This window comes from Anser anser (assembly GCF_964211835.1).
Source record: "Anser anser genome assembly, chromosome: Z".
Classification (NCBI taxonomy): domain Eukaryota; kingdom Metazoa; phylum Chordata; class Aves; order Anseriformes; family Anatidae; genus Anser; species Anser anser.
Genome location: NC_139723.1, coordinates 19,267,118 through 19,282,861, shown reverse-complemented (window position 1 = coordinate 19,282,861; position 15,744 = coordinate 19,267,118). Strand labels below are relative to the sequence as shown.

General features: G+C 33.0%; 1 long non-coding RNA gene across 1 annotated transcript; it reads left to right on the top strand.

Annotated features, from left to right (window-relative positions):
• The first annotated feature begins 455 nt into the window (after positions 1–455).
• Positions 456–7,852, top strand: LOC310889004. Its single transcript, XR_014576312.1, has 3 exons — positions 456–883; positions 964–1,173; positions 6,174–7,852. It is a non-coding gene; the product is annotated as an uncharacterized lncRNA (long non-coding RNA).
• Positions 7,853–15,744: the final 7,892 nt, after the last annotated feature.

The window sequence follows — 15,744 nt, the reverse complement described above, 5'->3', positions numbered from 1 at the left end:
AGCTGTTAATAGTACTGATATGAGCCTTCCCACAGCCTTTGCAAGTGCTTCACTTCTTAGGCCATTTGATGTTTCTTTTAGAGAGAGCCAAAAACTACAGTTGTGGCTATAGAACTAAATTTTATAGTGCTTTCTTTTAAAAATATGGTGTTTTATAGTACTGGTCATTCCCTAATAAGGAAGGAAAATGCTGTAGCTCATTAGAGTTAATATCTTCTTTTATACCCAAATTACGAAGCACAAACTACTCAGGAATTTCACTTCCGCAGTGCAACTGTTTCCTGTTCTATGCGGTGTTTATCCAGGTGTATTGTATGACTGTTGATAAATGAAGTAATTTGAAACTGGCTTGGTTAGGAGTAAGGCAGCTTCATAAAAATTAAGAAAAAATAAATGTGAGACCATAATATACATATTTTTTCTTCCACACGTGTGTTCTGGGGACTGTACTGATGATCAAATGGACCCTTGGTGAAGTCACTCTTTGAACTGTGCAAGAGAAGTAGCCTTGACTCATTTTTTTTCCCTGAGGCAAGCAGTGAAAAATGAATGTTATCTTTGTCCATTAATAACATTCCCTCTGAACCATAAATATTTTGATCTCTGGAAATTAAGCCATTAGAGACCCAGGATACCTGAATAGCATGTCTTGCTTCAAATATGAAAGGAAGTATAGCACTGGGTTTTATTGGAGGTTGATCATAGAATCACAGAATTGTAGAATGGCTTGAGTTGGAAGGGACCTTAAAGACCATTTAATTCCAACCCCCTTGCCAAGAGACACTTTCCACTATATTAGGGTTGCTCAAAGCTCCATTCAGCCTGACCTTGAATACTTTCAGGGATCCACAACTTCTCTGGACAAGCCTCACCCTTACTCAGGGTAAAAAATTTCATCCTTATATCTAATCTAAATCTACCCTCTTTTAGTTTAAAGCTACTACCCCTTGTCCTGGCAAAAAGTCTCTTCCTATCTTTCCTGTAGGCTCCCTTTATTTACTGAAGGATTGCTGAAGGTGTCCCAGAGCCTTCTCTTCTCCAGGCTATGCAAGGTCTCCCGGAGCCTTCTCTTCTCCAGGCTAAGCATCCCCATCTCTCTCAGCCTTTCTGTGTAGGAGACGTGTTCCAGCCCTGTGGTCGTTTTCATGATCCTCCTCTGGACCTGCTTTATAGGTACATTTCTCTCTTGTGCTTGGTAGTCTTATAATATTTTATTTGAATACCCAAAAAGGGATTGTGAAGTTCCATTCACTTCACTTAAAACAAACAAACAAATAAAAAAAAAAACCCTAAATGGCCTTTCCTTGGACAAGGGCATCTTAATTTGACACATTATTTCTTTCTCTTATACTTGGTCCATCACAGAATCCTAGTGTAAAAAGTGCCAGATGGGTCTATTACTCATTTAATTTTGTGGTGGAGAATATTGTTCTTGGAACCAAATATTACTTATAAATTAAAAAAATGTTTCTTCCAACATCTGTGAGAATTAGAAATGCCTCATTAACTCTCCCTGTGTGATGCAATCTGGTAATTCAGGATTTTCAGTAGTTCAACAGCTATATTTTAATGTAATTGAATTGTAATAAATAAAATTTTACGGTCATAACTCCTAGTTTAAGAAACAGACCAATACAAAATGTAGTAAGATATATTCATATATGCTTGATCTATGAATGTTTTTTCACTTCTCAGAACATCCCATTTTCAGAATTGCACTTAGTCATTCTTTTCACTGGAAGTATATGCCTATGAAAACTTATGCAAGAGCACAGTAGAAATTTTCAAAGGGTATTGCTGAAGAATTAGATTTCATAAAGCCAATAACATCTAGAAAGAGTTGCAAGAACTTTTACAGTGATCTCAGTAGATCATGACAAAAGCTCGAATCAGATAACAGTGTTATTAAGAGTTTATTATCCATAGTAAGTGTGTAATCTAAGCAGAAAATGTATTGACTAAAGTGATTCTATCCTTTTAAAACTTATTATTGCTGAAGTTGTAGCGTGCTTAACAGGACTTCTTTCACTGTTCTCATCTCTGATGGCAGGAGTGAATTTGCAGTCAAGATTTATTGTGCATTATGACACCATATATTTCTGGTCTGTTGGAGTTATTTCATGATGTTAAAGACTGTTAGCTCATATTGCGGAAAACAAATTCTAAAAATGCAGGTATCGTAAGAGCTGAATTAAAATTGAACTTTTCTATGTTACTCCTGTTTGTCTAAGGAAAATACTGTGATGTACTCTAACATAGGCAGACTTGTCCGTGACCGTACATGCAGCTATCTACTAATAAAATACATATTAAAATGCATTGCTGTTACTTAGAAGTTTATGTTGGAGTAAATAAATGCTTGCATTTTTCATGCCAACTACTCGCTTTAGTCAACAGTGATAGTATAGTACTACTCTTTAAGAAGGTAAAGATTTTTTTTTTTTTTATCTCTAAATACTAGTTATGGCTTTATGGAAAATTTTCAAATTTTCCTTTGCAGCTGTGTCTCAGAGCAGGGGTTTATTTTTCAAAGAACTCTCTAGCTACATAAATAGTTTCTATCATATATTGTTATTTTAAAGATATATATACTTATATCTAGTACTTAAGTACCAAGGAGTGTCAGACTTAGACTATCTTAAGAAATCGCATATAAAATGTTTATTGAGACTTTAGATTAGTCAGATTAGTTCATCTAGTTTTTAGAAACAAAGAATCACTTTCTCACCAAAGTGATTCTTTCCTATATATTGTGATTTAAGGTTAGAGGGAAAAAATAGGTGTTGTCCCAGACTACACAAAGCAGCAGGGCCCTACCCCAACCGCTCGTTGTCTTCAGGCTACAAAGAGGGCTTGTGGCTGGTATAAGCTAAAAAAATGTAGGTTGGACAGATATGAGGACACAAGGAAAATGAAAGAAGGAAGAGCTGCTATTCTCCTTAACAACATTTTCTTTTCATTGCATAAGGAGAAAAAATGCTTGTCTGTACCAAGGGGAAAGAATATTGTCAGAATTACTTTGATTAGAAAATAAACATTCACAGGAGATTCATGTCTTTTTTTTTTTTTTTTTTTTGGTAAGAAACTACAGAAAGAGAATAAATATGAAATAAATAAGTACATTTTACTAAAGAGCGCAAAAACTATTTTATGATTGCATGTCTTTTTCTTTATACATCCCAGATCTCTTATTCCAGAATTAATATATCTTCTATATAAATGTTATATGTTATATATTAAAGTATATGTATATACTTTATATTTATATATTATATATATACATTATATTAAATACATTATATATAAAAGTATATTTGTATACATTATATGTTAAAGTATACATATGCATTTTTAAGTAGTTTTGTTTTACCCAGATGTATGTATTTTTTCTGGATGTTAATCAAGTTTTTGCAAACATCTCAATGGGAGAAAATTTTTTTAAAAAAAAGGTATTCAGGAATGTGAAATATAAAATCTTATGTAAAACTATGTTTAATTGTTATTGAAAAGGAAAAAAAAAGGCAAAAAAAACCCACTCTATCTTATGCCCCTGAAAACATGTGAAACAACATGCAGGAAGGGGAGAATAACTGTATTATTATATTTTGCATAATATCCCAAACATAATATCCCAATTACAGTAATGTTTATCCAGCGTGCTTTCTCTCTAACAGCACATTTTCTTCTGAAAGAAATTTTCTGTGTTGCCACCTGAAAAAGATGCAATCACCTAAAGATTCTTTGGTCCTGTAACTACATATTTACCTCTTCTGTGGCATCTTATAGTGTAAATGCTGGTAATTACATACAATTAGAAAACATTAAAATGTTATGACTCAGAAAAATAATGAAACCTGATTACATTTTATATAAGGCATAAAATCTCAGAACTACATTTTACACTTCAAATTGGTTTCTAACTTGATCAACAAGGAAATGGTAATGTTTAGAATGTTTAACAGAGTATTTGTTTTCCTAAGAGTATTTTAATTTCCTGAGACTGATTATTAAAAACAAAACTTCCTTTATCAAACAGAAAGTTGAATTTTATTTTTATTACTTTAATTTACTTTTTAATAAGTTTTATGGCTCACCCTTTTGTGGTAATAAATGTCAAATGGACTGTATTAAGGTGAAGGATGAATATTAGAAAACAGACTTAATAAATTAAAATATAATGGATTTTTTTTTTTTTTTAAGATTTACCCTCTAATAGCATTTTTTAAACTTAAAGATCTTTTCCACTTTTATTAACTCAACCATCAAGAAGATATAATAAAGCTTTTCCTCTTTATTACAGAATTAGCTTTTTCATATCATTGTTCTGGAATAAATGTTCATTTCAGTTACGGTCCAGTTCACAAAAATACTTGCTTTCTGCCAGCAGTTCACTCAAACATATGCAGTTTTATAGGAGAGCAGAGGGAGACATTAGACACAAATAGAAATGTGCAGTAAACACCATACCGGCAGTAGGGATTTTGTAGATGAAGAGAGAATGCATGGCTTACATAAAAACGTGAGATAATTTGAGAAGTAGATTTTGTAGAATAAGCGCACTTTTATTTATTTATTATTTATTTATTTATCTATCTATCTATTTATTTTTTTTATTTTCCCAGAATACCAAAAAGTTACATTTGGAAAGGTTCAGTTTTAAAATTGCTTTATCACACAGCAATAATTCACACTAAAACACAGGTACTATGATTAGTGAGTCACCTGCCTAAAACTCAACTACTACTGCCAGACAAGTTTCTGTTCTAGGCTAATGACTGTTTCACTACATATCAGCTGTAAACGGACCCAATCACTTGCAATGCCATTATTTAAACCATGAAAACAAAAATATTTAATTATGTAAAATCATCTTCTAGGATTTTTATGATTACCTGTTGAAAACTGCACAAAGTATAATACTTCAATTTTAAGATTACATTTCTATAAAATGTTTTTGTTTATCTATCCTTCTGAATAATGAATATGTATAAATATGATCTAAGTAATATGAATATATGGGAAGAATACATAACTTTGCACACTGTTGACAGAGCCAGTTAATATTTTTATTTGCAGTGATTAATTTCCACTGGCATTTATACGTTTGTGTTTTCTCTAACTGGTATTCACACAACTCTACTGACAGTAAATTTCATGTACTGAAAGTGTGAGACTTGGAGACATTGAAGAAACAACCCACTATTGGTGGAAAAGGGAAAATGTTTGGGTACTAATTTTCCAAAAAGATTTTAAACCACATTTTCAAGTGATCTGCTTTTCAAGTGTGTGCAGACTTTCTAATGGGTAGATACCACTCACTGATGTAGAACCGAGTTCAGCATTCACTGCATGGTGATCAAGGGAAGCATATAGACACACATTGTGACATGAGGATTTAAGAAATTCCTACCTGCATTTTATATATATATGGATATTACTATATATTATTATATAATAATATAATTTGGATATATTATTTGGATATATATATATCTATCTATATCTATATATATATATGTATATATATACACCAAATATATATATATCCAAATACATTAAATTCATGCATAGAATACATGCAATAACTTTAACTTCACATCTCAAAAATTTTCTTCCAGACTGTGAAAGCATACATATATGTTGTGTGAATACACAGTAAAACTCTGCCTGCAGCATGCTGTTGTGTGAATACACAGTAAAACTCCACCTGCAGCATGTTCCCATTTTCCTTCAACTATCTTCTCCATGAAACCTCAATATTGATCTGTTTTCACTTGATGGAGTCGTCGTCAGGATCACCATGCTGCCCACAGTAATAGTGTAACTAGTATTTTGCATCTGAGGACCCTTGCTTAGACAGTCTGAGCAAGTGCTCAATATGTCTGTGGTAAGACCCTGTCATTCAGTGGGTACTCTTCAATTGTCAAATAGTTCAAGGCTTTCTCTGCACTCCCTGTTCTTAATAGGTGGTCATCCTTTCCTGCAAACTGTCCCTAATTCTAGGCAGTGAAAAGGAGTTATTCTGTGATTTGTACAATGTAAAATTATAAAAGTAGGTTTCGAGAGAAATGAGTATTATTTATTTATGCATTTATTTCTTTATTGTGGGTAGATTCACAAGAATGATGGCTTGTGATCTTTTATTTTCATTTAATTTTAACTTACATTCACAGTATCCTTTCCATACGCATAAGTCACACTGTACTGGTGCGGATTGAGCAATTTCCAGGAACTTACATCTAAGAAGTAAGGTAGCATTTAAATCTTTCTTTGTTGAACATCTGTCTTTCCTATTTTACAATTAAAAACCTAAATAATCTATGAAGAATCTTACCCTTTTTCTTATGTCTACCAATCCTTACTAGTGCGCAAAGGTCATTAATAACTTAGAGTGTTCTCCATTGTTATGTGGCATTGATAATAATAAATAGATATCTCTTCAATTTGACAAAAATTCAAATGAATTGCAAACAATTCAGAATAGGTCATGCCTGCATTTTAAACAAAGTCTTAACAGGGAACAATTTGTCTTCATAAATGTTTTTAAATTGTCACTGCTCTGAAGTGCTCCCAAGGGCTAGGAGCTTTGTCTCTTGAATGTTCTAGCTAATCTAAAAACTGCAAAGGATTTTGTGTTATATAAAACTCCCTTATATTCCCTGTTAATAAAGTGAAAAACAATGGTGGATTTTAACAGCCAGACTAGGTTAAAAGGCATCCCTAAGATGTGATTATACAGCTTCAGTCTCCTTGGGTGTCAGTCTCCCTACAGCTGTTGGACTAGACTTGGTAACTAGTATATGCCTCTTGATCTGTTGGGTTAGACCAAAGAAGACCAAATCAGAGTGTGAGAGATACTTCTCTTGAATCAACAGACTGAGATTGTTGCATGGGGAACAGATATTGAAACAGAGCTTTTCTCTGTAACTAACAGAAAGTGAATGAGGAAAGATAATTTAGCAATTATTATTAAAAAGTTACATATACTTTTCCTGGAAAATCCCAGGAAAATGCACTGGTTTATATAAGCTAGTGAAGTACTGCAGTGCTCAGCAAACGAACTTCAAGATTTTTTTCAGGTTTTGGGTTCAATCCAACAAGGTGCTGATCTCTCAGCTGAAATGGATACCACTGGGAAAGACAGTCAATGCTTTTGAAGGTCACTCTTGTTTGGAGTGTTTGTTACATTGACCCACAGTTGTTTGCATAATCATAGAATGGCTTGGTTTGGAAATGATCTCAAGGATCATCTAGCTTGGAACCCCCTGCCATAGGCAGGGATGCCACCCACTAACCAGATCAGGTTGGTCAAGGCCCCATTCAACCTGACCTTGAACACTTTCAAGGATCATCCACAACTTCTCTGGGCAACTTATTCCAGTGCCTCACCACCCTCTGAGGGAAGAATTTCTTCCTAACATCTAGTTTAAATTTTAATTTAATAATTTTATTCTAATTTAAATCCATTCCCTCTTATCCTATAACTGTAAGAAGTTTCTCGCTATCATTTTTAATAAACCGCCCCCCTTTAAGTATTGAAAGGCTGCAAGAAGGTCTCCCTGGAGTATTTTCTTTTTCAGGCTGAACATCCCCAGCTCTCTTAGTCGTTCTTCATCAGAGAGGTGCTCCAGTCTTCTGATCATCTTTACAGCCTTCCTCTGGACCCTCTCAAAGTCTTTGGCTTAGTGGGCTATATTTATACTACAATAAATATTCACAAAAGCAGTGAATATTCAGAAATAGAAATTTTGCTTTAAAAACTATTTTTTTTTTCCAATAATAAGATGAAAAACAGTCTTTTACACATGCATTGGAAATACTTACTCGGTCATTTCATTTCCACAGAAAGATATCTTCCCTTCAATTCTTATTATCCTTTAATGAACGTTTCACCTGAAATATGGTTTGTTTTCATTTTTAAATGTATTAAATTAAATGCTTCTAAATGTACATTTTAATTCATATCCATTGGCTTTTACACACAAATTTATTCAAATAGTTTGAAAAATATGACCTAGTGTTGTCACTTACAAAGCTTAAACTATTTTACTCTTTGTTTACAGGTGAGGACTGCTTTGAGATGAATGAACTGGCTTGTAACTAGAAAATATTTGCTTTTCCTGAAACCATTCCAGGCTCTTCAGATATGGAGAAAAGTGTTTTGAAATAAAACCATGTTTGCATAAAACAGTCTGGGAATCTGCAACAACGATAAACAATAACAAAAACCTGTGACTTCCCATCAGTGTCTATGTACAATGGACTTTAGTACCTTAAGTTTAAGCAATCCCACAGGAAAATTTCATCAAATAATTACAAATATCCTAAAGATCTAATCACTGTTGATGTTTAGAACATCACATCAATAGAAAATCTATATCACTTGCAGTTTGAAACAATTTAGTGAAAAAATGTAACATAATGTGAAGAGAAACAAACCTTACATGTATGGCTTTCCCTTTTCTTTAGAAGAACTCCATATTTTATACACATTGATGTTTACACTTGTTGACTGCAGAAGACATGAGCAGACAGTGGCAGAATTAATATTTAGACTTCTTTTCATGAACCGTGGTGTCATTTTTTCTTTTGTGCAAATTGCATACTTCATGTTTAGATAGGGATGAGGACAATTGACAATCTGTTATTTCCTCCTTTGTGTCTGCAAGATGTAAGTAGGTAAGCAATAGTCTTCCGTGGGCTACTGCTCATTAAATGCTTCCATCATTTTCTTCAGGTAGCTATTCTTTTTAGACGAGATGTAAGTATATCCTTATTCTGAAATACCATTGCATCTCTCAGGGAAGCCTGTTCCATGATTCTCTTGCTGCCCCCTTATGTTGAACATACAGACACTGAAGTCTGAAAAACAACAACAACAAGAAAACACAAACAACAACAAAAAAGACAAACCAAACCAAACCAAAAAACACAGGCAGTACATTGAAGAAGTGCTTTTGACTCCTTAAAAAGCAGCCTCCGACACCTACAAGATGTTTCTTCTAAACACAAAGAATTTGTTTCTTACTCGACAATGCAGCTGTTCCTGTCCTGCATTCATGGAAACACACAAACATATGTATCTATCTATATACATATTCACATACATATTTTTGATTTCCACATTACTGTGATCAGTAACCACCCCTTTTGTCTCCTTTAATTAATTGGATGATTTTTCATGATGAAGTACTCTTTTCCAAGGAGAAAGTATACCCTTAACGCAAGATTTAATATAATATCAAATAGATTGCAATCTACTTATTTTCTGAGCTATCCAATTAAAGGAGATTAATAGTGTTATGGCCTACATTTTCTGTCCTTACTTATTATTCAGTCTCCAATCATGCAGTGTATTCACTGGAGGCTGTAGGGAGGGAGGAGCATAGCAGAGTAAGTCCTCAGATCTCACAGAATGGTTGCCCTTAGGACATGCTCTTGTGTAATGTGATGAAGAATAAACATAAAATAACGTCAAGCCAAAGAAAATGCAACAGCTCCTTGGTTATTTAAATCAAGAGATTAGACATGACAAAATAGCCTCTAGGAGTATGCTCATCTTTGATCTTTCTCAGACCCTGGGCTGCTTGTAGATTTCTCTTGTTAAACTGTAAATAACTAAAATCAATGGACTTCTTAATATCAGATCAGTTCCAGGATACAGTAATAAATGCTAAATAATTCCCAGCACATACATTGCTATATTGACTGGGGGGAAAACTATAGTTACAATATTTTTCCCATGATCTTGTGGACAGAGGCCGACTGCTCAGTACATATAGGACCACTTTTAGAAGCATATAGAAATGCAGAGTCGTGTTCCCATCCCCTCCTTCCCCCCTTTCCCCCCCCAACCCCCAGCCTCCCTCTCCCCCCTTTCCCCTTTTTTTCTTTAAGTCAAAATGGCTTCTGTGTTCTCTTCTGCTTTATGGGTTTAGTTTAGGAAAACAAAATGCACCAAAATGCCCCACGGAACTCCTCAGTTTGTTCCTAGGCAATACAGTTCAGCAGTAAAATGAGGCAATACCCTGTGAGATGCACTGGGAGAAAGAAAAACAAGCTGGGATCTAAAACCCTTAAATCCCAGAAGAATGTGACTGGTGTTGAAAATCTTTCTTCATTATTTAAACAATCATTAAGAGTATACATAATTTGGTTTTATTTATTTATTTATTTATTTATTTATTTTTCAGTAGGAATTTCTTTATAGTTAGGTTAAAATAGAGTCTCCTGTACATGTTCGCTAACTAATGACAGACATCATTTAGCAAAATAAATTTTACCAGCTTGATAGTAACCTAGATTAATAAGCATGTGTTGCATATTACATTAAAGACAACTAATGAGTAATAGCTCTAAAGAATACTATTGAATGTAAAGACTGTTTTTCTGTTAATGATATTATATTATTAATAGTAAATAAATCAATAAATCAAATCAAATAAAAACAAACCAACCAACCACCACCACCACCACCAAAAACAAACAAACAAACAAACAATACCCCTAAGCAAACTTCAAAGGCACATGGTCTTGAGAATGACATCTTTTTTTTTTTTTTTTTTGCTGTGTCCTTCACAAAAATAGAAAACATTGACTAATACAGCAATTAGAAGTACTGCTTTTCTCAGATGACTGAGATTTGTAGTTATGTCTTTTACGGCCCCAATCCAACAAATCACTTAAGAGCATGGTGAAAGTTAGGCTTATACTTAAGAGCTTTTCTGGATCAGGGCCTAAGTTAGGTATATTCACATTTCGTGACTGAGAAATGGAAATTAATTTTCTTAAGAGCTGTTAGGAAATTTTGTACTCTGGTACAGGAAAGAGTTGTAGTAGGTTGATACTCCCTTTATTCTAAACAGCAGTTACTGACTACTACTACTGAGAAAGGATACTGTACTTGGTTGGGTAAATAATTTGACATTGTTCTTCATATTCTATTCTGTTCATAAAAAATAAATTAAAAAATAAATTAAAAAGTGTTCCTATGCAGTGTGACTCTCAACTGTTAACAGAATATCTCAACCGAGAGTCATTTTGACCAAGCATCTTGGCTGAGACTTTCGCATTACATAATAATAATGTCAACATGAATGTAAATATTAAAAGAATAAAAAATCTCTCAGGTTTTCTAATCAACCATTTGCTAAGCTGTTGTATGTGAATTTCTGTTAGCCTGAGGAAGTGCAGTTTGCTTCACTAGTAGCATAGTATTACAACTTTCTGTAACATTTCTGTGTTTACACAAACATTAACAGGAGCTTCAGGAGAAAAACTGTTTCTATTGAAGTGAAAAAAAAAGTCTATCTGTTTGGGCATGACTTCACCTTTAGAACTTTTATTCTCAGCACCCCTTTCCTAATATAAAAATAAAATAAAATGAGTAGCTCAAAGAGAACTACAGTGTGACAATAACATCCAGTATGGCACTGGTATTCCAGATGACTAAAAAAAGCCCTTTTATTTCTTTCTTCCTTTCATGACTTCACTATTCTTCAAATTCTCATTTTCAAAAGCCTGAATGGAAAAGAAGAATTTAGCAGCATGAGATGGAATTCATCACAAAGGCAAGCTGAGAAGGGTGGGATTTCAGAGCTCTATAGGCATTGCGGAAGAACTTTTGATCCTCTGTTGTGTAGAGTTCAGTTTTAAGCATTTACTTTGGTGCCCAAAAGCTCCAAATATACAATCCTAAATATTTCACAATACTAAAAATCAAAGCATTCGAGTAACACTTGCTCCACATCTAACAACAATCCATGTACATAATTTGATGAAATTTTCTAGTAACATACTGTATAATTTCCCTTTTTTAACCTTCATATTTTTCACATTTGAATACATCATTCTGGAAAAGTCTTAAAATTAAGTTTAATTCCTACTTTTGTTTAATGTTTCTCAAAACTGTATATATGAGGAGGTTGTAATAACTCATGATAAATCAACTGAACTGCTCTGGTGTTTAATTACTATAGATGTTTGTTCCTGAATTGCAACCACTTTCTGCTGCTGTGTTATACAGAGCTGAACATAGTACTACAGGATATATGTATATATATATATATTTTGTTATTAAACCAAAGTGAAATACTTACTAGAATAATCTATTCTTGGCTAACACTCGGAAATTTTTGTTTAAATAAATCAAGAAAAAACAATATTTTTGTACCATTGAAGTTGACATAGAGCTAAAAAGAGTTTTTGCTTGTTATTACACTGTGTCTCAAAAGTCATTTTGCCTTTTATAGAAAAATGGAAAGTAAATCACTTTATGCCACTTTGCTGAGAACAAGGAATATTTAAAATAATAATGTCAGTATAACATGATACTTTCCCTTCCATCAACTCTGATGTCTTATTGGATACTATATTATTGTGCTGTGGTTCCCAGGATGAAATGATTGACATATGAATCATTTTTACTTTGACCCAGGAAAAATTGGAAAACGATAGGTTTGTCTAAAGGATTTATCTTCAGAGTAGCAGAAAGTGTAAAATAATCTTAAAATGTTCTTTAGTGATGCTTCTTTATATGCAATGCAACACAAGAAAGCCATGACCTAGTACTCTACTATAAACTATGCTTAAATGTAACATCAATAAGACATGAATACTTGTCATCAAAACAGAGAGTAATGTAGGTGGCCAGTACCTATGCAACTATGTTTCAATACATCAGACATATTTGATGCAGCAGTTACTACTGAAAAACTGTTGCTTAACGCTTATTTATTTTATTTTATTTTATTATTTTATTTTATTTTATTTATTTTATATTATTTTATTTTATTTTATTTTATTTTATTTTATTTTATTTTATTTTATTTTATTTTATTTTATTTTATTTTATTTTATTAATTTAATTTAATTTAATTTAATTTTTATTTTATTTTATTTTATTTTATTTTATTTTATTTTATTTTATTTTATTTTATTTTATTTTATTTTATTTTTGTCCCCTGATAGTTATACATAAAACTATTATCTGGGGCTCCAGTTTTGTGACAGGCCTTAGGAAGCAAATCTTTTTCAGGATGCTGACTGTTCTGTTGTCTTTAGGTTGCTCTCATTACATCTGTGTGTAAGTACTGATGAATAACAATCCTATCTTTCCTAATACATTCTCATAATAAAATCATCTGCCCTGGAAATAGTAAATTTTTGCTTCTTTGCGTTGTGCCCTTTCAGATATTTTTCTTTTGGGGGGACATGAATAATATTACAACTCACCAAATGTATCTACCTAAAAAGGGGAAGAAGTGCAGGTCAGAACAGTGTCTGTTTCTGATTACTGCCTCTTGCACCCAGCTGCTTTAAACCGGGAAATATGTTTTACAGATATGCTGAGAAAGAGCATTTCCTGGATTCAGTGTAACATACTTCTAATCACATATAATGGAAGGAATTATAAGATCAAATCGTCAGTGATTTGCTTTCCCAAACTACCTTCCTAAATTTGCTTTAAAATAAATTCACACTGCCTGCAGATATGAAGAAACTGAGTAAAACAAAGCCCCGCTGATTTCCAAATCATCGTAATTTAAAGAGCTATAATTCATATTTATTGAATAAGAAATGACAGAAAAAAGCAAGCACAAGCATTTAATAGAGAATCTATGTACATTAAGTTTTTATCCTCTGCTAAAAGCCCTTCACCATATCCTTTCATTGTATAGGCTGATGTAAAATATTTAGAGGAAGTTGGATATTTTTAGAACCTTTTAAAAAAATAAAATTAGAAATACATAATATTTTAGGTGTAGCTGGTATGCCTGGAGACTTTTCTGTAATGTATAAAGAATTTTCATTTTAAAGAGCAAAGTAATTTATTGTAAGCAGAGTGTTAAACAGTACTAAGTCTGTATGTTACTAGCCCTGATGATAAAGGATAGATCTTAGCAAGCAACTTCCACTTTTTATGTAATTGCTAAATTAGGAGATGAAAGAAACACAGTCAGTATAGTTGGATTTCAGTAATGCACTGGTAAAATGTGAAAAAATCTGATTTTCACAACTGATTCAAGTCTGCTTTGCAGTCTGACTTAAAGAGCATAAATGAAAGTTAATGAAAAATGGCAAAATATTGTAAGTCTGATGGGGAATTATAAGATAGGAATTCATTTAAATATTATTTTAAAATCCTCAACAGTGATCTGGAGAAGAGTGTTGACATTTATAGGTGATAGGAAAGATCTAAAACTTCTGCAAAGACAGGAGAATAATTTAAAGTTTTACTAGAATAAAGAATATTTTTTTTCAAGAATAAATCTTTAAAGAAGGTAATTTATTATGTCTAGAAAACACTATATTTCATTAGAGAAAGAATTTCTGTGTTCATCTGAATGTATCTGGTAATGCCATATTACAACTGGAGGTATCTGGCCACAGAAAAGCTGGAAGAATGGCACTGCTGCGATAGGTGATTACTACCCTGCATCTGCTGTGTGGTGCAACTGTGAAAAGAGGCCTGCTGTGTTGCAGATATTCTTATTATAGGGATGTGAGCACCAGGCACAGGTCACAAACTCACAGGATCCTAGCCTACACAACAGCTAAGGAAAACCTCGCTCTGAGGTGACATCCATGGAAACAATGTTAAAGCCCCCAGCAGCCCCTGTATTTGAGCTAGAAACTGCTACTTCTAGTGAAGAAGGGCTAGTGAAAAGATATCTCTTGAACTCTCAGGAATGGAAGACTTTACAGGTTTTATTCTGAGGACCACCAATATCTAATCACATTTTCTCCTGGATGTCTATTATAGCTTTTTCCCTCAGAGCTCTGCCTACCCTTGAAAGTTGCCTGGTTTAGTAGTAGTGCAGCATTCAAAACAACTTGTGTGAAGGTTGAAATTGGACTTGATACCTTCTATAATTTTCCTCTATCTCCTGCCTACCAAGGAACTGTTCTAAACACCAAGTAAGTTTTCTGTCTGGAGGGACTTGTATTGTTAGTCTTTCCTGTTGCATTTATTCCAGATTTTATCTTTCTATTAAATATCCTTTTTGGCACAGAATAAAGTTAGAATAAAAAAAGTAAGTAAGGTGTTGGCACAGAGCTGTGATAAAACAAACCTGAAAGTGAGGTAGTACACAATTATTTAAATATTAAGTAGTCTTGTCTTGTAGTGGTGATGATCTTGATTTACACAGAGATTAGGGGAGATAAATGAAAGTATTTTAGTTAGGGAAATTATTTAAAAACACCGTAGGAGAATGTATAGGTTTGCTGATAATATACCAGTGAAAATAGATAAAATGATATTGCTTTGAGATATTTAAAATTAAATCTGAAAAACATTACAAATATGCAATAGAGCAGTCCTGATTTGGGATTACATAAAATTTGCATAACATACCTATTTTCAAATATACATACCTTTAGAATTAGAGTCAGTGAATTTCACTGTATTGAAGAGTTACCTTGCTACCTATATGAATGCAGGACTAAACTATAGTGACAACTAAAGAGTTGAAAGAATTACTATCCTGGCTGTGAACAAAGATCATAGGCAGGGTCTGACAGTAACAGTAGCAGAAAAGGAAAAGCAGGAAAGAATCAAACAAATATCAAGTGATACTAATTTTCAGAGTTTATATGGTTCAATAAAATATCTTCTATTTGCAACTGTTTTTAGTGGTTTCACTTCATACAATCTGGAAACTGTATGACTTTAAAATACCTTGAGGTATAATACTAATACCTATACTAATACTAATACTAATATAATACTGAATACTAAGA